The sequence below is a fragment of the Ixodes scapularis genome, unplaced genomic scaffold, assembly GCF_016920785.2.
Source record: "Ixodes scapularis isolate PalLabHiFi unplaced genomic scaffold, ASM1692078v2 PGA_scaffold44__24_contigs__length_19508400, whole genome shotgun sequence".
NCBI lineage: Eukaryota > Metazoa > Arthropoda > Arachnida > Ixodida > Ixodidae > Ixodes > Ixodes scapularis.
The window spans coordinates 15794806-15817167 of record NW_024609873.1 but is presented as its reverse complement, the minus strand read 5'-3'; the positions used below and the strand labels follow the sequence as shown (position 1 = coordinate 15817167).

At 49.2% G+C, this 22362-nt stretch overlaps 1 pseudogene; it reads right to left on the bottom strand.

Moving 5' to 3' along the window:
• Window positions 1-1749: 1749 nt before the first annotated feature.
• Window positions 1750-21375, bottom strand: LOC121047810 (annotated as a pseudogene).
• Window positions 21376-22362: the final 987 nt, after the last annotated feature.

Below are 22362 nucleotides of genomic sequence, written 5' to 3'. Positions count from 1 at the left end.
CTGTAAAACCCTTAATGTTCGCGAGCCCTCTATTTTCGCGAATTTCACGAATTGAAGAATTTGCGAAATTTAAGGGCGCGCGAAAATTTCGGTCCTTAAAGGAGCTGTGCAAGAATTTTTGTACTCTGCAGAAATACCGCTTAAAACGGATCCCTAACGTTAATGACCTATGAAACACGCGTTAGTTTTTCACCCCACGCAATAGAAGTCCCAGAAAAAAATTAAAGAAAAACGAGCAGCGTTCACCCCCTCAACTCGCAGCCAGAACAAGCGGCCACGTGATCTGGAGCCGATTATATGCCGCCAGTCTTGATCATAGCCACGCGCTGGGGTTGGCAAAGCGCAGGACACGCGCTGAGTTCCAGACATTGTTATGGCTCGGCTGTTGTCGTCGTTGCAGCGATTGGACACGGGTCACTACCCGAACGCTTCTCGAGCTAGCAATTATCACGAGCCCAAGTCGAGTGCCCATGCTATGCTCGGGTCCAATCTATGAACCGCATTCAAATATCGTCACTTGGGTGTACTGCGATCCCCGAGTTACGTCATCAAATTTTGCAAAGGAGAGATTGAATGAAAATGATCGCTTTTGTCCTTGAAATTACACCGCAACAAAGGAGTTTCTTGGCCAATGGCGTTGCGTGTGAGTATCCTTGAGTCCCAGGTGTGCCAGTAAGCTCGTGTAGAGAGAAAAACATTCCAATTGAATATCGTTGCACAGCTCCTTTAAGATTTTCAATGCAGGCGTCTGGAATTCGCGAAATTTAGTGGTCGCGATTATGTCATCTGTGACCGATTCGCGAAAAATAGGGGCCGCGAAAAATAGGGGCCGCGAAAATAAAGGGTTTTACAGTAATGTGTTTTGCTGTAGTCATGCATATTATTAAAATTAAATTAAACTGGCTAACTTAATATCATCCTCAGGAAGTTACAGAGGTTATCAAGAGTTCTTCTCGTGTTGGCTCTATTCTGTTTGGTTTGAGAACGAGCACCGACAACCACCGCGTTGAAATACTCACCTGTTTTGAAGCATGAGTGGCGGTGCGACATTTCCTTCACAATTAAGCCAACAGAGATCTTAGCAAAACATTTCTTGATAAATATAAATAATCAACATTTCCAATGCCATTGCACAGACACAATATGCAGGATATTATCAAGGATTCGTTACGCAGTTTATGTGACCTTAAAACGCGATCGTGATTAGTAAACACCTCGAAGAACATCCCCGTTATTAGAAAGAGGGCACAGTCGAGTTAGAAGCGACTTCATAGTTTACACCAAGGGCCGGGTTCGACACTTGGTAAAGATAAATTTTCAGATGGTTCGAATAATTATCCTGGAGCATTTTAGCATCAACTACACAATTCGTAGAATATGCTTGCTTATAAAGTTCCTGACCGCACTTTGTGTAAAATGGTGTCTGATGATTGCAGCTAGTCAGACCTGAGCGAGAGTCAGGTCATGTGTGTCAAGCAAACACCGACGCCACATGTGCCAATATAAACATTTACTATCTTCAACCGTGTACGCATGCTATTCTTAATAAAGGTACATTTTTACATCAGGGGCCACGCTCCATCGATGGCAATATTACGACGTCCACACAGTGGACAACACAGTGGTTTTTAGGTTACATGGTCTTCTCCGTAGTGTACTTGATGAGCATGAAGAGGATGAGAATGACGATATTATCACCAACAACCTTGGTGACACCAAATCATTTTAGTGTCATTTTTCCCCCATTCTTTAAACCGGCCAAATGATGTTCTCGCTGTCCTTGTCCATTGCTACCATGTCCATGCAGAGTTCGGGCATTGAACAGAAAATTAATAAGTATGAAAAACAAACACGTAAGTAATAAGCATTTGGCACAATGAGATCTTGAACGCAACAATATTTCAATAGTTATTTGGAGATCACAATTATTCTTTAATAAGAACAGCTCATTTTTAAATCCAGAATTTTCATATTTCGTTTTAAATAATGCAATAAGAGTGCCCATAGAAAAAAGAAAGGACGTTTTGATATCGGAAACTATCTTTTTACTACCAACGCAAAAGGCGTCCTAGGACGCAAGGGTTTTAAGATACTTTTTCTTCCTTTAAAACGCTCTTGTGGATCCCTAGGTGAATCAAAACAACTTGTGCTATTTCTGCCCTTGCGCCTATGGCAACAAAAGGTATGACTTAACCGCGATTTGAAAACTGGTTAAGCGCTTTCCTGTAACGTCTCGTACCCCTAAAAAACAAAAAAAGAAACACCCTGTATATATTAACCAGGGTAGCTAAACTCGTGGAGCAAAACATTCTTCCCTTTCTGACGTAGCGGGGGGAGTGACCAAAAGGACGCCTCAAAGTTTCCTCTTCCCGGCGCGCGGTCAACTTCGCAACTTTTGCCGAAAAATCCCCCGCAATCCCTAGGCGGTGCACGAGAGCACGAGACAGCGCGGGGAGGCGTGTGTTCACGCCGCTCGCTGTACGCTGTTTTTGAGCTCTCTAGCGCCGACAATCCCGTCATGCCTCGCCCAGGCAAGACGCGAGAGCAGACGACGAGAGTTCGTCTGCTACGATGCGGCATTCGCAGAGCGTAACTGAAAGAAAAAGTTGGTGTTCTGCGCGAAATCGCGTACCGCGGGTCACAATTTCAAATGTGAGCTTGAATTGTAAGCGTCTGATATTTCACGAATGAAGGAATCGACGACCCGTGTCTTATTTGTAAAATTTGAGTCGTTTTCTTGCCGTACAGACGCTGAAACCTACCAGTGTGTAATGAAAGGCCCAGGACAAACACAGAGGCCGCGAGATCTCGCATCATCTGTGTGCTATTAAAAAGTGGAACATTTTTCGACAAAGCTGCCACAACAGAAACCTGTGACGCATTCACTCAGCGTCCGGGAAGGATAAACATGGAGGCGTTGACCGAGGCTCAAGCAAAGTCATATTTGAACGGCAGCTATCTTGCCCCGTCGTATTTTGTTTTGAGAAAGCTCTCGTTCTCAATGCCCTCACCAGGGAAATGAAAACGTTTTACGAGACGTATTGCTATATCTTCCAAAGAACTAGATTTAAGCCGTATCCTTTCAGTGGTTCACTTATAATACTATGCTTAAAACGAAGCAAGCTCTTGCGCGTACAGTGCCATCACTTTTCTCAAGTGTATACTGTTTTGTAGTCAGCTTGTTTCGGAAATTTACGCCGTCTGTAGATATGTCTGACAGCCGAGTTTCTGAATTGGAAGTCATCGCAAATATAAGTTACACGTTGCAGCAACCAACGTTTATAGATAAACGATGGCAGCGACTGGCGCTCTGGGACTCCCACCCATCACGTCGAACAAAAAGGCGCTAGTTTCGCTTTGAGGTCGGCACTTTTCTACAACATCTATGGCGACAGCATCAGTCTGCACTCGGTGCGTTCGGCAAGTCCGTTCGGGGCCTGTTCTCCGTGCAGCACTCCGCAGGTGCAATGCATTCGAACTCTCACTGTGCAAGTCTGGATCGCGGATCGAGAGCCCGTCACTGGCCCCACCGGTGGCCATTGCTTGACAACAGGCAATACGCCGCGTCCTGTCTAGTTCTCCCTTCGCTTTCGTCCTTGTTGTTTTGGCGTATTACATTATGAGGCAATACACGCAAGTCTAAGGGAGAAACACGCAAAAATTGGAAGCTTGTATCCGGTGCTCGAGGGCGAGCATTTTATTGCGTGCAGCGATGATTATATCAGGTGCTTGGAGATAAAATAGACATTCGTAAAACGTTCGAACATCGCTTTAAAAAAATGGGCCGGAGCACCACCGCCTTTACCGACGCCGCTTGCTTCGGTTGCTAAATGAATGGGAGGTTCAGCGACTGCACGGCAGGCTCCCAGTTTCAGTTTGCCACGGAAGCCCTCACAGCAGTTAAAGAAAAAAAAGCTTTCACCATGAAGTACTATGTACAAGCGGCTAAAACGATGCGAATGTCTCCAGTAAAGGCCTTCTAACTTATCGTTTGCTGAGCTTTGACGACTCCCAAATCACGGATGACTCCACAATAACTCTCGGTAGCCCTTGTCTCATTAAACACATCACAGTTAACGCCCAACAAAGTCCCCCTCGGCCCTCAACCACACTACATTTATTTAAGCAAGATTGGTATTCTAACGTGTTTAATATTCTTGCCCGCAATATTAACTGTTATTTGCGGAAACACGATAGAAGTTTCATGATCGAGAACAACCTACTAACGTAATAAAATTGAGTTTCCCCATTTCTCCTATAGCATGCATAAGATCGTGTCACGCGATGACTGCCGGAGGTGCCGCTGGACCCCAGCAATAAAGGCCTCTGTCCGGGATCCAGCCTCCTAAGAGATCAGTGGTGCCAGTGCTATTAGACATAAATCGTTTATTTGCATCGGTAAAACCATACCTGCCGGATGTCGGGACGAGGCGCAAAACCATGCATCCGGACAATATTGAACCCGGTTTTCGGCCAAAATCCCCTCAACACTCACAAAAAAGCAACGTGCTGTTTCGGCGACTAGTTTGTGTAATTTATTTTTTCAGTCATATTATTGGGTCCCGGGCCAGTGTGTACACCCCAAAAAAGAAATGTACTGTGGTAATTACACCTTGACGAGAAGCGGGCACGTAGCCAAGATTTTGTTTAAGGGTGGGGGGGGGGGGGGGGGGACAACTCATGGCAAAGTGCTATATGAGGGGGAGGGGGGGAGAGAAGTCCCCAGCAAAATGGGCGATTTTCGGGGGGGGGGGGGGGGGCGGGCGGGAGCCGGGCCTTGTGCCCCGCCCCCTCACCCCCTGGCTACGTGCCTGACGAGAAGGGGTATTGTAGTTTTACACCTTTATAAAAAGGTGTAGTGCATTATCACACGTTTTAAGAAATATGTTTAAAAAATCACGGATTTTAAAAGGTGCGCGGTATACATTTTTTTATAAGGTCTATTGCTACACTTATTAGGGTGTTAGTTATGGGACACCCCATTTACATGTATAAAGGTATGAAAATGTTTAATGTTTATATACCTCTAACGGAATAAAATCTCTTTCATGTGATTCCATCGCGTGCCGATGAAACAATCTGTCGATGACATGTCGTTCGATAAACTGATTTGACCGCCAACGAGTGACGACTGCCAGTAAAATTTCGGGGAAATAACTCTGCCGGCTGCCTGGAGACTCGACCCTACCCAAGAATTACCTTGTTGTTTTTTTTGTTTGTTTTCTAACAATTTTTATTTACACCAGCTTAGTAGTACCTCTCCAAATATTACCGAAAAAAACGATGGCAGCCGAAAAACTCCAACAACCCGGCTCACAGTCATGTGGGAGACTAACACGTGCTCGTCAGTCGCCACCATGCTTTGAGAGCTACCGGTTCCGAAGAATTGGAGCGCGCAGACAACTTGTGGTTCCACGGTCATGGTAGACGCGATTGTCCGCCGCCTCGAAGTCCGGGCGCCGAACGAAGCCTGTCGCAGAGTCAACGCACAACGGCTTTCGATAACCGGTACTGTCGCCGAGATTCGTCGTCGGGGAGTTGAAAGGCGTCCCTGTAGTCTCTGTAGCGACGCCGACGCTGGCGGAAGATAAGCTCGGCCGCAGCGTACGGCAGCGCCATGTTGACAAAGTTTAACTTCGCCTCGATCCGAAGCGAAGATCTCGAGCTCAAACCACGGCTGTGCAAAGTTCGGAGACGTCACTTTGACGTCCGCGACAACTTCGACAAACGAGGTTTCTAATCGCTTGTTTTTCTACGCAAACTTTGGAGGGATTTGGAGCATCAGCAGGTCGCCTAGGAACAATCTGCAAAGCATTAATTTTAGCTTGGCGTAGGTATGTAGGGACAAACGGGCGCTACGTCATCAGCGAAGCCGTTCAATTAGCAGGCTCTTCGCGCCCCTCACGCGCCGCACGCGGGCCTGGATGAACTTTGCTGCATTCTGCCTCTCAAAGAAATGAGCGTTCAAATGATTGACACCTCGCTCGGTGCGACGTCAGCGTCGCGAGAGTCCAATTAACGCGTTCCGCAAACTTCGGGCACAAAGCTATGCTTGACGAGTTTAGCGACTCAGAAGTCTAATTCAGTGAACAACACTTACGCTTTGCCGTTTTATACTATTTTATTGCCTAAGAGGGAGGGAGATAGGGAGAAAAAACAACAATAAAATTATTATATACTACAAAATTCAAGAAGACAGAAAACATCGCTTCAAATGTTTAAATTTTATCATAAGAGCGGTTTCAATGCAAAGCTAAAAAAAGAACTTGTATTGGTTAATGATTGTCACCAAAAGAAGGTGTGCGCAGTGCCTAAGAGATGTTTCTCTCCCACTGGCATAAAGTAAGTGTCAGTATGAATCTTACCGAAGCTATCTTTGATTTAGCCTTGAAAGAAAAAGTGAGTGAATTGTGCCAATGTCGGAAATGTGGGGCTAGTCTTTCGGCCTATTTGGCCGACTGCTAAACAGCTGCGCCGCTAGCTCCGCCGGCCGTAAAGCTAAACTGTGAAGAAAGCAACAAAACAAAAAAGGGAGGAGAGAGGACTCTAAGATTCATCGAGAAGATTTCGCCAGCTGCAAAAAAAATGAAAAACAAAAGCAAGCAAAAAAAATAAAAGCTCGATGTACAGCTAAGCGCTTCTTATGAGTAGTGAAGGCGAAAGCACGAATGTCGTTCTTGCGCGTGTCCTCGTGACCCGCGCAAGAACGACATTCACGGGGTATTCCCCAGCGGGGCCAACCGCTTCCTTCTCCCGGCGCGCTCTGGCGCTGGCACGTAGCGCCATGGGGTGGCTTTCCTTGAAACTGAATCACGGCGGCCATATCCATCAGATTTCGGCTTCACTTAGCTGACGCTTTGCGTGGCTTTCTGCGCGGCTTCAAAGCCGAGATGCCTCCGATCGCGACTTCATTTAGCTCCGTTGGCAGAGGGTAATTTAGCTGCCGTTTGGCGCGGCTGCTGACGTCGGCTCGTACTACACTATTAAAGTAAGCTAGTTGGTTTCAAGTATTGAATTTAAGAGCGTAAAGGACAGACCGGATATGAACTAGACAGGACAGCGCTGCTTGCGGGAAAGTGTATGTGGAACAATTTGGCCGGTGTCTGGTTACCGGACTGCTAGAACATGCAACATCTCTCAACTCCTCATCGGCAGGACATCTCACAATACACGTCCTTGACTGCCACTGCACACCGATCTTCAAAACGACAGATGACCTCGGACAGTAGCATGGCAAAAGGTCAAGAGAACTTTACGAGGCACAGTCAATCAAGGCTTGTAGTGACATCTGTGCCAGCCTTCTGTGTCTCAATCAGACAAAGAACTATTATACCTCCACCTTCGTCACTTCGTTACCTCCAGCTCTCTTTCTGCATAGTGGAGTTTCAGGCTCGGGTGACAAAAGGTGAAGACTGATCTCTGAATATCTCGAAGCCAATTCGTTCCATTATTTCCAAATCCTCGAATTGCCGAAACAAAAAGCTAATTGATAGAACATAGTTGGTAAGATCGTGGCGATTATTTCTCCATATGATGTCCGCCAAGCTGCACACGCACAGATGGAGGACATCCTCCGGGAAGCTCACGCCGAATATAAAAAAAAGTTTATTTTAAAGAAAGCTCACGCAGCATATTCACTCGTCATCGAGAAAGGCGATTTCTTTCTTGTCACTTGCTCCACGAGGCTGCACCTCCAAGATAATGAGGCCGCATAGCTAAATTTTTGCGACACCTATCGACGGCCAGCACAGATGGGACATGACTGCTGATTGACCTAGGCTGTGTTCCAAAATTTACTCGATCCGACTCCGGAGTAAAGATTTCGTACCGTGCCTCCCAAAACGTACTCGCGCTTAATCGATGACGTCAGGACTCGCGTTCCAGAAGCGGGTTGTTTACTCCGGAGCATGGGCGCACAAACCGGGGGGGGCTGGGGGGGGGGGGGGGGGCAAGGGGGGCGCTTGCCCCCAGATCTCAATATGTGGTGGGGGGGTGCAAGGCATGCGTTTGCCCCCCCCCCCCCCCCCTTGAAACAGAAGCCACCGGGCCGGGTAAGCACTGGCTGGCGGCGCCCAAGGAATGTCCAAGGGCACCGCCCCCGGCCCGGGGGGGGGGGGGGGGGAGGTAGGGGGAGGTTTGGTTTGCCCCCCCCCCCCCCCCACTCAAAAACAAGTTGGTACGCCACTGCTCCGGAGTAATTACTCACGCTACCCTCCTCGATTGGGGGGTAACGTCGGATCAAATCGAGTAAATACGTCACGTAACCTGTTCGTCGTCTGCTCTCTGCGCCGACAGCCGTCAAAGCTCGCTTGCTCCGTTGGCTCTGTTGGCTCTGTTGTCTGACGTTCGAAATGACAAAGAATAAGGTGCAGCCATTTATATGCGGTTGTTGCGATTTTATGCTTTCAACGCAGGAACTTACTGCATCACATCCAGACGGTGCACCTTTCCCGGGAAGGTATCCTTGTTACTATTTTCAGAGCGCGAGCTTAAACGGGTGTTTCTCCGCAGTTTCGTCCTCGGCGTTGGAAGAAATGCCGTATTCTTACGTTCAAGGCTGAAATTGTTCGAACGCAGTAAATGACGAGGTAGTATTTTTGTTTAACCCAGGGTGGGTGTAATGGGAGGGTAACGCATGTGAAGCACTGAAGGCTTCGGATATTTTATTGTAATAATATTCGCGTCAAAGCGAACGTATTTTACATATCACTATTGAGAAAGTACACCTTGCGCTGTACCACTACACCATATGGAAGCAATTTCTCCAAAACGTAATCGCGACGATTAATCAAAACAAATTTTTGATGTCTAACTAATTAACTAAGTTATTTTGATCTGAATATACAGCTCAAAATGAATGTGAGTAAAAGGATCTAGTGGGTTCACCTTAGAAAACACCGCGTCGTCATTAGAATTATAGTCTCTTCGAGTCCTTTTTTTTATGATAAAACGGATTTTCTGCTATTTTCTGCCATCACTGTTGTGTTTTCTTTTTGCCTAGACCCATGACGAAGCCAATACGCATAGTATCAGGTGATTATCCCGGCCGTTCCAAAATCGTGTCGCGGATCGTTTACTCGCAATGTCATGTGGTAGGAGGCAGGCTACTCGGGTAAGATTTGGAACATAGCCATACACTAGCGTTAATTTGGGAAGAAGACAACCACCCCCCTCCCCCGCCCCGAACGCAAACACTGTATCTCATGTCCAATCTATGCCCCACAATAGCCTTCGTTAGGTGACGCAAAAAAAAAGGAATAAATAGTGTTTTGGAAAGGTGGACAGCCCTAAAACCGGCTCCCGCTCCTCCATTAGGTGACTTAAAACTTTATCTGACTAGTTGTGCTCAGTGCTGTGGAATGCACGGACGTGGAAAACGAAGAATTCCACATTCGTACGATGTTTGTGTGACAAGTTAATCTTCGAGGAATAAAGTGACGTCTGGGTGACTCAGAAAAAATGGATCTAGGCAAGAAGAGAGTTCCTTTTTGTTCTCCTCGCGAACTGATTGGGTGACACTCTAACCCCAATAACTTTTCTCACGCTGCACGTGGCAAGTGAGATGGAGTATTGCACAAGGACCACGGCATTGTTTACTGTATCGAAGGCAATCCCAATGGCGGTCTGCGGCCTCGACCCTGAGCAGCACGGGCTAGGAGCGGCCCATCTGATTGGCGGCGTACAGCACCAGCACAACGTTGGGGTCCGCCGGCCGCCTGGACCCAGAAGGCCGGCTGGTTTGCCGTCAGGTTGGCCAGCAGCCGGTGGCATGAGACGTCGTGCACCTCCAGCGAGTACAGCTGCCTGGGGCCGCCGATGTGGTCTTCGCCGCACTCGGCCAGGGAGGATTCTTCCGTCTGGTTGCTCAACGTGCAGTTGGAAGGCGCCAGAGGACGACCTGTGCGATACGAGACAAGTGAAATCGCTGCCTGAAGGGTTTGTCCACGCGGGACACGCTTTTTTGCGCTGGACAACATCGGCTTTCACTTTCCGACAGCGTTGTCAATCTTGTGACCTCATAAATTGTTTACAGGTGTAAACACTGGAAGGAAATGCACGCACTGCATCGGTTCGAGCTGCTCACGTAAACGAAAAATTCGAGCACACTTTTCCTGAGATTGAGTTCGGCTAGGCTCAATCGCGGACTCTGCTCGCAATTTCGTTCACTTGCCGACTGCTTCTCTGGTAGTATTTTAGAGTGGTAGCTGTTAGTGCCTCCTTTGGGGCAAAATCGGGCATTGTTCACATACAGAATGTCACATGATATCGAGGACTGAGTGAGAGAGCCGCGGTGCGCGAGGGACATGGCGATTGTGAGAAAGTAATAGGGCGGCCAGTCAACGCCCCCTCTCTCTCTAGCCCCCTTCCCCCTTTTCTCTCGTTGATGTCACTTCGGGATTCTGGTAGCTTCTCTGGCTTCCGGCGCGTCTGCACGGCGCTCACTCAACCAACTCCGTCTCATCACCAGAAACAGCTAAAGCACCTGACGTAACCAAAGTTTCAGTTTAATGCTGTAGTTTTTTCAATACTTTTTGCTCGCATAGTAAATAGATCGAAAGTAAATTACTTTTTGTGAAACTCGGTGTATGCCTATTAAACAGCTTGAACTGTACCTGCCTGTGTTCGCGCTATTGAGAAAGCATTTGGCAAGTGCAGTACAAATACTAGCATGGGTTCTTTCACGTGCGTCACACCGCAAGAATTAGTGCAGGACAGGAAGGTACAATGCCCCGACTACATCATAATTGAGAAGAGAAGGATATGACTCGGACACACGTACCGACCGGTGTGACCTTGAACTGGCAGGGCGTCTTCTGGGTGCCGATCTTGTTGGTCGCCCAGCAGAAAAGCGAGCCGTAGTCGGCCTGCTCCCGAGGCACGTACGAGGCCTCGGGCACGAAGCTCTGCACCTCGTGGCTGCGCAAGCTGCCGTTAAAGGCCTAGCGGAAGCTCGCCACAGAAGGGTAGGCATCCACGTGCACGAGACCTGCACCACCTCGTGCGCCGCTGTCGGGAATATGGTGCGCTGCCGAGGAGAACACACCGGCGAATCTGCATTGGCAGGGGGAAGGGGATAGGGACAGATTAATGAATACTTATAATCAAATACTTTAGTAGGGAGTACATCATAAGAGGCGAAAATTCAATTGCCTTGGAGCCGACAGCCTTTGAGTAGTTAGAACGGCTGGTCGTGCGCAGCCTGATGGTTTTTCTCTTCGAATTGTGAGTGGCGACTGTTGCCATCTATTGCGGTGAACAGTCTTGGAGACAGCGAAGAAAGCCATTTTCGTTGTTTGGGCGAATTGCCTTTCTCGGTGCGTCGGTGACAGCTTTCTTCATCGTCGCAGCACGAATGCGCGACAGCATGGACAGCGCAAAGCGCTTGCGTTTTCTCGGACAGGTGTGCTTTCGTCGATAGGATAGAATTTGGTGCTCTTATGCGCGCTATCAGATGCTAGTGAGCGCACTATAAAGCATTCTTCTGGTGAAGAGTTTCGGTTTGGGGACTTTGGAATCTTTCACTTTTTACAGACACCATTAATGGTAAATTTAAGCTAAACCCTTGGAAAAGTTTGGGATGTGGTAATTCTTTGAAACAAGAAAGGGTTAGTGGCAATTTAAACCGGTTGTTTTTCATCATTCGTTTGGCTTCAAATTTAGGCTTAGCTCATTTGCGAGCGGTAAGGTTTTAAACTTATACGGTGTATCATACTGTTTAAATGACCATCACTTGCAACTAAACTTAGGGCATAGTGTTCCCGTGAGGTTTATCACTACAGAAAAAAGGACTTGGGCTGGGCATGTCCTAAATATTGCGAAGCAAAACGATCATGGTACGCACATTGCACTCTCAGATGAACCTTGTTGCTTTCAGACTACCCCTCGGAGTTGATCGGGACGCAAGTGTAGCGTCTTGCGTTGTGCCTCTGGATAGCCTGGAAGACCAGAGACTGGTTGCTGGTGATGACATTGGCTGCTGGATCCGAGTGCACTTCCCTTCCCTCGAACATCCAGACGACCTCGGAGACGCTTGAGTTGGCGTCGATGCTACACTCTAGGTACAAGTCCTGGCCTTCGAAAATCTCCTCTAGCCGAAGACGCTTTCCCAGCTGCAGCCTCACCCCCGGTTTGTCTGAAACAGTGGAAATGTGCAACTATCATCACAAACGAGCAGACTGCATGGGAGCACACCAAAATACGTTTTTTTCGACACGCATACGGAGTAAATAAAGCTTTGTCAATCGTGTGTGGTTCGACATGTGCTACCGTAAACGATATGCGCTGATAAATCTTTCCAGGCCTCTGTGGCGTAGCTGTTATTTTTTAAAAAAACTTTGAGTCAAAATATCCGCTGGAACGCAAAAATCTCGTCTCCATCTCTCAATTCTTTAACAATTTAACAGTGAATAGAGCTTGTGGGAGCAGTAGGCGTAGGAAGGATCCAGTTTGAGTATTACAGCTCATATTCACTGGGTGTGTACGTAGACAGCAGGCAGTCACGTCCACTGACTCACTCTCACACTCACGTACGCAAACCCAAACAGACACACAGGCAATCACGCACATAAGCACAGATACCAATGCCTCAGTAAAAACGCATCCGCAGACATGCAGAAATACACACTCTTGGAGCGTGTAAAAAAAAAAACACACAATGATTAAAAAAAAAAGCTCAGGCAACATGCGCAAGTACATAACCACATGCACAGAAAAGAACACACATAAGTGCGCACGAACGTGCTCATAGAAACATACAAGTGAATTCAGATGCAGATAAGACCAACAGTAAATCATATGCGCATGTTCTTGCTTAAGTACATGCGTTCATCGAATACGTGTGGTCGTTGTTGATTGCTGTAAGTATGCCGAAAGGGGGACTTATTTGTTTCGTGTGTGCTTGTGACCCAGTTCTTAGGGAGCTGCAATCAAAATGCCTTAGTTTACCCCTCAGATGTTTCATGATACCACATACTGCTTTCAAGGCGCTGCGTCGTCCATGTTTCTGGCGTCCAGGTTGGACACGTCCTTTGCTTTTGTTTTAAAACAATCTCTAGTGTATAACAACGTAAACAAGATCACACACGACGTTTTAATCTCATATCACAATACAACCATGGCCATGGTCTCTGACAGCCTAAGAAACAAAGGGCGTGGCATATTATATGTTCACACCTCTAGCTTCGTGATTGGCCCTTCAGCGTTCTCCTCGGCGAAATCTCCAATCAAATTGGCTTAAGAGCGATAATAAAATGGACGTGATGCACCCCGCCACAATGATTTTAAGTAAGTCAGCGACCTAAATCTTTCCTAAGCGGGCGCCGCCATCTTAAAGGGCGGAACCTTCGGTATGCGGGAAAACCTCGTTTTGCACTCGCCACACAACTGAGAGAAGATTACTTTTCGGTCGCGACTGTCTTTCACTTTTTTTTTTTTAATTTCTTATATTCTTTTACTTGTCCCAGGTTGTAATGCCTCGCTTCTTTTCTTTATTCATCCCACATACAAGATTTGTAAACTGCGGGACTGGAAACTGGTGTGAAAACAAAACGCCTATGGTGCACTTAACAATAGACATAAGGCTCTGTTATACTCCGACGTAACGCGCGCGCAAGCGAACGCCGGCCGAAGTCGGCTACGTCACGTCAGTCACGCCGCGCGCGTCAAAAATTCGCCCTCTCTAGACTCCGGCGGCCCTGGCGACTTCCGCGGCGCGCGTCGGTGGGCCGCCAGCGCGGCGCATGCGCAGAATCTGGCTACGAGGGCGCGTTTCCTGCGAGAGTGCGCCATTTCCGGTTCCTTTTCCGATGGCATGGACGTACCTTGCACGACGAAAACTCGGGCTTGCACTGTTGGTGCACCGCCTGCGCCGCAAGCGTAGGCGGTCAGTGTATACATGCGGTACGTCTTTGACAAGCGCACGGTCTGCGGTACTCAAGCTTCCTCGAGTCGTAGACACTCGGGTGAGGACGAATTACCTCGATCAGCTTCTCGACGACCCGAGACGTCCGATTCTTCAAACATGACGCCACACGGAGTGGTGCTCCCGTCGTCTGCTATTGCTCGTATTCGCCGCGAGGGCTGCGGGGAGCCAGCGCGTGGTGCATCCTGGTCCGGCGTCGCTGGCGCGGCCGGCGCGGAATACGGCATGCTCCATTTTGGCGTCGAGGCGGTGAGGCTGCGTCGAACACCGCCGGTCGCGCCGGTTACGCCACGACGCCGGAGTCTAGAGCGTCGGGTTTTCGCCGACGTGACGTCGCTCTGACGTGCTCGCACGCGCGCACGCGTTACGTCGGAGTATAACAGAGCCTATAGAGGATGTACGACACATCGATCGAGCTGCCGATCAAGTGAAGGTTCTCAGCCAGACAGCGCAGTTCCGTGCCGTTGTCCTCCCCTGTCGGTGTGTAGGCCACCACGGAGGAGATTCGATTGCCGATCAGCAAGACCTACGTGCGAGAATTACCGCCAGATTTACGCACAATAGCGATGCTGGTCACTAAAGTAAACTCCCAAATTTTAATTTCACATCCATTCCTCCCGTTTCCCACGCAAAAAAACAACAAAAAAAAAACATTTTTTTTTGTTTTTTGTTTACAGCCAACGCTACCATTCCACGGGGTCAATCAAGCAATGCTAAAGAGCATCGTCACCGTTCTTGTTGTTTTGTGCGTTTTTTTTAAATCTCCGGCTAAACAGTTCAAGCAGGGTGAACGCAGGGCGATCCTTCACTTTGTTTTCTGTGCACAATTCAATTCAGGCCTGGATGCCAAACCCAGAAAAACGACGGGCGCTTTGACGATACACATTTCGCGCTGCTTGATTCACTCCGTCGAACCGTCTGGCGTTGGTTTCGGTGACTTTTCGCAGGAGAGTGTTAGCATTGCGTATAGGAGCAAACGCAAGCGATGGGGTCGGCTTTTTCATTACCGTTGCTTGCTCCACGCTGTGCATGCACGTCGCCACGCGCCAATCCTAGACTGCATTTCGAGTTCCCGCGCACGCACAGTGTGGATCACACCATACTAAGGCAAGAACACAATGCCTGACGTTTACTCGTATGCGTAAGACTAAAACTCGCTAATGTGAAAGAAAGTACAGGATTAGGTAATGAGGTAAAAAAAAAAGATCACTGAACACACTGCGTGAGATCATACGACTTGTTTGGTGTCAATGCGGAGCACAAGTTCGTCGGCTTCTTTTACAGGGGTTCTGGTGACGTCAGAACGCCGAGGTCTGATTGGCTCCGAGTTAAGGATGGTGTGTAGACCTCAAGGCAGCTTGCTTTGAGGTCTACCCACTATCCTTCAGCCAGAGCCAATCAGAGCTCGGTGTCTTTCTTACGTCACAACAACCCGTGCAAAAGAAAAAGACGAACTTGCGCTCCGGACTACTATCTAGCACGCAAATGTCTTTGAAGCCCAAGCACAAACATATATGTTTTTATTAAAGTGTCGCCCGGGGAGCGTGCAGGAGATCTCCTGAAATTGTCGCTAACTGCTCAAAAGTGAGACTTTACGAGAAACTGTTCGATACCTCTGTTGATGATCAAGATGCGATGATATATTAAAAAAAAAAACATCGTTAATTTTAGTAGACTTTTTTAAGAAAAGGAGCCAGGGTGACTGGGATATTGATGCTAATATCATGAATAATTTTTAAATATAAAAAAAATCACGCGCTTTGTTTTAATATTGCCACGCTCGCAAGCGAGCTACCGCGCGCGTGGCCGAGTGGTTACCGTGCTTGACTGTCGTGCAGCAAGTCTGGGTTCGATTCCAGTCAGTGGAATGCTCTTTTATTTGTTCTTCCATTGCGTTCTCGTGAGTTCGAGAACATTCTCGTCAGATCGAGTTCTGAATGTTCCAGTCGCCGAACAATCTAGGCTGATTGTTCCAGAACCCAACGCGCGTACATAAGGGACTCTGCGTGCTGATCTGTAGTCAGTTTTTCGCCCAGCGTTCGACTCTGCTGCTACGCCGATTTCGACGCCCGCGACGCTCCGTTATTATCTTTTGTACCCTTTTTTTTTGGCACAAGTTCGCCACATTAAACGTTTATTTCTTTCTGTTTATTTATTGTTTATTGTTTATTGGTTACCACCCGTGACATTTTAGTTGAGGTGCGGGGTACCGCATGCCCGTGCAGCGTTCCCCTCCCAGGACCCGCAGTGCAAGACCGACTCCAAGCTCGCTGAGAAGACCACTCAGCGCGGAACCTGAAACTCGGACCAGCCGCCGCACCAAGGGAGAGGATCCGGAGTACGGTTTGCTCCTGGACAAACCCAAGCCGAAGACGACGACGATGGACAACCAGTCGCAGGCCCCCGCCGCGTTTGCCGTCGTCTACCTACCCGTCACTCCTCGGACACCGGCTCCCTTCCACGGCGAAAGCCACGAAGACATCGACGACTGGGTCCAACAGTACGAACGAGTGGCCCGTCATAACGGGTGGACTCCGGAACAGTGTCTGCAAAACGCTTACTTCGCCTTGGAAGCCACCGCCCGGAACTACCACGAAACTTCGATCACTTCCTGGGTGCAACTCAAGGCTGAGTTGCGAAGAACGTTCACGAACCAACAACGAAGAGAACGCGCGGAAGAGCTTCTTCAAGCGAGGATTCAAGGCCCTAACGAGAGCGTCGTTAGCTTCGTGGAAGATGTCCTGCGACTGAGCAACCGCGCCGATCCCGAAGCATCCGAAGCAAAGAAGCTCAGAGTCTTGATGCGTGGCGTCAAGGAAAACATTTTCGGTGGTCTTGTGCGGAGCCCGCCTACCACCGTCGAAGGCTTCATGACGGAGGCCACCAACATCGAACGTGCCCTTCAAGCACGAGCCACCCACTATCACCGAGTTCCCAGCGTCGGTTCCTTTTCGCCTTCCGGCTGCAACACCACGGACATCCGCCAGATGATTCGAGACGTCGTCCGGGAAGAGATCAAGAAACTTCTACCTGCCGCCGCAAGCCCAGCTTCGCCCTCAATCGCCGAGATTGTCAGGGAAGAAGTTCAGCAAGCGCTGCAGCCTGAGGTTCTCGTCATCACCGCTCCGGTACCACCGACGTTGAGTCACGCCGCAGTGGCCCGACGGCCACCGCCTCCTCGTCGCACCTATGTCACGCCGCCCCGACGTCAGTCTCCTGCGCCGCAGCACGACCGACGCCACGACGACCAGGTCCAGTACGCCTGCCCGGAGCCTACCGCACCCCGCAAGACCGACGTGTGGCGAACGCCCGACCGACGCCCTCTGTGCTTCCATTGCGGGGAAGCGGACCACACCTACCGCCGATGCCCAAACCGACGGCTCGGGCTACGCGGGTTCCACCCGAACGACCCGCGACCCCGTCATGCTGAACGCCCTATCGAGATCGACGAGTACCTGCGACGACCTCAGTCCCCCGAGCCTGCGTCCCACCAAGAGTTCCGGCCGCCGTCACCGCGACGTCCAGCTTCGCCGATGCACCGACCACGACGTGAAAGCCTGTCCCCCCTCGCTCCTCGCCGGGGAAACTAGGCGCGGCAACCCCTGGAGGTGGAGTTGCCGAAGACGACCGACGCCAAGATCCTCCACGAACGTCGGTGGGCCCCCACTCGAACGCTACCAGAGACCAAAACGACGCCGCTGCAGTGGTGTCCAATAAACGACGCATCGTGGCCGTCATCGACGGCCACGACGCATCTGCACTCGTGGACACCGGAGCAGACTACTCAGTCTTGAGTGGGAGGCTCTCCCGCCGCCTTCGAAAAGTCACGACGCCGTGGGATGGACCCCAATTACGAACCGCCGGTGGGCACCTCATCACACCCATCGGGAGATGCACTGCTCGCGTCGAGATCCGCGGTGAAACGTGCCCTGTGAAGTTCATCGTTCTACAAGACTGTTCCAGAGACGTTATTCTCGGCATGGACTTTCTGTGTGAATACGGCGCCGTCATCGACCTTGGTGAGAACAGATTGACGCTGCGCAAGCCCGTTCCGTCTTCAGAGAAACCTCAAACAGCGTCAGCCGCCGTCCAAGTCGCTGCCGACGACGTGAACCTGCCGCCGCGATCAAGTGTTGTCGTGCCCGTAGTGGCCGATGTAGCTACATGCGGCGAAGTTGTTCTTGAAGGCAACCTTCAATTACTCCTAGAAAGAGGAATAGGCGTCGCAAGAGGAGTGGCTGAAATTCAGGATGGGCGCACCATGGTCCTCGTGACAAACTTTCGACAAGAAGCGCAACACCTCACGAAAGGTGCCGCTGTAGGCCACGTCGAGGAAATTCGGAACTCCGCCAAAATCGCCGCGATTGCTGAAGAATCATTCCCATCTCAGCAACACATTACGGCGCCAGCACAGCTCGACATTGACCACAAGCTTCCAGGCCCGAAACGACGGCAGCTAAGTGACCTTCTCGCCGAATACAGTGACTGCTCCGCGACGTCGTCGAGGGTGCGCCAAACCACCATTGTGAAACACCGCATCGTTACCGAGGACGACGCGCGCCCTGTGCATCGATCGCCGTACAGAGTCTCCGTTAAAGAAAGGGAGGTGATGCAGGAGCAAGTGCAAGAGATGCTGAATGACGACATAATCCAACCCTCAAGCAGTCCGTGGGCTTCTCCAGTTGTACTGGTTAAGAAGAAGGACGAAACGCTTAGCTTCTGCGTGGACTACCGGCAGCTGAACGCAGTGACGAAGAAAGACGTCTATCCACTCCCCCGCATCGACGACACGTTAGACCGGCTGCGCCACTCCCGATACTTTTCATCCATGGACCTGAACAGCGGCTACTGGCAGATCGAAGTCGACGGACGGGACCGAGAGAAAACAGCTTTCATCACGCCAGATGGGCTGTACGAGTTCAAGGTGATGCCCTTCGGACTGTGCACGGCTCCAGCAACTTTCCAGCGTGTCATGGACACCGTACTGGCAGGACTGAAGTGGCAGAGCTGTCTCGTCTACCTCGATGACGTCGTAGTGTTTTCCAGCGACTTCGACGAGCACTTGCGACGACTCCGAGCAGTTCTCCAAGCCATACAGACCGCCGGACTCACCCTGAAGCCGTCAAAGTGTCGGCTTGCTTATGGCGAACTGAAGTTTCTAGGTCACGTGGTTAGTAACGAAGGCGTTCGCCCCGACCCAGAGAAGACTCGCGCCGTCACAGCATTTCCAGTACCGACAGACAAGAAGGCCGTGCGAAGGTTTCTTGGACTATGTGCCTACTATCGGCGCTTATCCGGGAGTTTGCAAGGATTTCCGCACCACTCACAAACCTGACAAATGACGCCGAGAAGTTCGAATGGGCCGAGAAGCAGCAGCAGGCATTCGACGAGCTGAAGCGACGACTGCAGACTCCTCCTGTTCTAGGACATTCCGATCAAGATGCGGAAACCGAAATTCACACGGACGCAAGTAACACTGGACTTGGCGCGGTACTGGTTCAAGTGCAAGACGGCACCGAGCGAGTTATCGCCTACGCAAGGCGGACACTGTCCAATTCGGAGAAAAATTACTCCACGACTGAGAAAGAATGCCTTGCTGTCGTCTGGGCAATCACGAAGTTTCGTCCGTATTTGTACGGGAGCCCGTTCCGTGTAGTCACGGACCACCACTCGCTCTGCTGGCTTGCGAACCTCAAGGACCCGTCAGGACGCCTCGCTCGATAGAGTCTACGACTACACGAGTTCAACATGACTGTGGTCTACAAGTCAGGCCGCAAGCACAGCGACGCCGACTGCCTGTCCAGAGCCCCCATCGAAACACCTTCCGGCAGCAGCAACGACGAAGACGACGAGTGCTTCCTAGGTGCAGTGAACACCGACGACATGTCACGACGTCAAAGAGACGATCCTGAGTTGCGGGCGCTAATCGAGCACCTCGAAGGACGAGGGGGTACTGTCCCCCGTGTCTTCTCGAGAGCCCTGCCGACTTTCGTCCTCCGACAAGGTGTACTTTACAAGGAGAACTTCGGAGGCAACAGCACACCATGGCTGCTGGTAATCCCCACCGACCTTAGAGCGGAGATCTTCCAAGCCTGTCACGACGACCCGACGTCCGGACACCTTGGTTACAGCCGTACGCTGGCCCGAATTCGTGAAAGGTATTACTGGCCCAAGCTGCCGTAGACCGTTCACTTCTACACACGGTCCTGCCACGAGTGCCAGCGACGCAAGAAACCGCCGACGAAGCCGGCAGGTCTCCTGCCTCCGATCGCTCCGCCGACCGTACCGTTCAAGCAGATCAGAATGGATCTACTTGGTCCGTTTCCACCATCCACGCAAGGAAACAGATGGATTATTATCGCCACAGATTATCTCACACGGTATGCCGAAACGAAAGCCCTTCCTGTAGGGACTGCTGTGGAAGTTTTTCGCCCAGCGTTCGACTCTGCTGCTACGCCGATTTCGACGCCCGCGACGCTCCGTTATTATCTTTTGTACCCTTTTATTTTTGGCACAAGTTCGCGACATTAAACATTTATTTCTTTCTGTTTATTTATTGTTTATTGTTTATTGGTCACCACCCGTGACAATATGCATATGATTTTTCATATAACATCAATAGTTCTGAATGCGTATTTTGTGTCGCGCAGTTGTCTCATTAAAGGATAATGTGAGGGTTCTTCCTAAACCATTAAGCTCTTTCAGGCATGTGAAACATTTCGAAGCTATGTAATGTTCTTATCTTTCGCAAGTTTGTTCAATATAAATCATATTACTAAATTATTTGTGAATATGTACAAAATGCCGATTTATAAATATTTCGTGCATTTGGCTCATCACACCTTGCCTGAGACTTCGAGGTACTTGACAAAACGGGAACTATATTTTAACACTTTCCCAATGTCTGCAATGTAAGTTTTTATAAATCTCTCTACCTTATGCTATTTTTTTTTCGTCAAAAATATAGCGGAGGTGTGTGCCAATTACAATTAAAATCTAAGTTGTTTGTTTTTCCGGGGTAGGGCTAAGAAATTATATTTGGATTTTAAAATTTTTGGGGGGTCACGTCATATGTTTGAACGTTTTTGCTAACGCAATGATTGGTGGACTGCCAACTTTGTCAGCAGGAGCAGGTCTTCTGTCTTTGAATGTTATACGATAATTGTTATATTGAAGGGATATAATTTTACGCAGAATCAGCTAAAAATGACCGCGATATTGCATTAATAAAGGTTACAGACATTAAACAAAATGTAAGTACTTTTTTAACAATTCTGCCGCATCTAAGGCATTTCACTTTTACAACAGATATCTTGGAGACGCACCTTTAAGTGATTCGTGGGTAGCTTGTCCTTGCCCTTCCACCAGAAAATCATGGGTGCAGGTCGGGATCCGGCCGCCTTGCACTCGATCTCTGCCGCCAGTCCCACCGCAAGGGGACGAATTATGCCCATGGTAACAAAAAAGATCAGTGCATAGAAATCAAAATTACCTTTTTGTCTCTATTTCGGGGTTAGAAGAAATGACCCTGCATGGCATGCGAACGAATTTCTCAAGCTGTAACGACGACACAATATAGATATAGCATAAATAATAATTTCGTTCCAGGGATCAAAAGTATAAAAATTTAGTAGATCGTTCTGATAACTACGATAACGATACCCGATACTCCAGCAACGCCTCTGTGCGTTCATCGCATTGTTATCGGAACCACCTAATAAAATTCTCTGTTGTGTCGATTGGAAAGTTCAACGGCAGAAGCGATGCCGCGCAAACAAGAAACACTGAACGTCAACAACATATAGTGTGTCAACGGGCAAACCGGCAACCGCAAGTTTTCGACGGCATATTAGAACACGTCTTGAGGCGAGCCGAACCATTCCAGCAATACATCCTGTTCACAAATGTATTTTATCGCTTTCCATTGTGGAAGTTTCAACGGTGAGGAAAGTTACTGACGATGTGTCTCGCCGAGAATGAAAGAAAATACCTTATATGTTCGTGAGCCCTATTTGTATCATGTCTGCCAAGTTCAGACGTAAGTCATATGGCGACCCATTCCAACGTTCTCGAAGAGATCGAAGTCATGTCACAGCGTACACGGAAAACTGAACTTGCCGGAGCTCACTTCCACCTGTAAGGCGTGCTTCTCCGCCACAAAGATATCATGAGGGGAAACAAACGGGCTGCGTCATAGTTGCAAGGCTTATTCGGTTTCGGCGAATTGCACTCAGGAAGCAAAGATTGGTGAAAGTGCGAATGGTAAGTTCTGAAAACGATGGGGCTATTAAGCACTCAAGCTGGTTCAAAAGGTTGAAGAGTAAAACGAAAAGTGTGCATCATTTTTAGAAATAAAAATACTACTACTACTACTAATACTACTACTACTAATAATAATATTAATCATAACGGCAGTGTCGCTGTCTTCGTTTACGGAAACA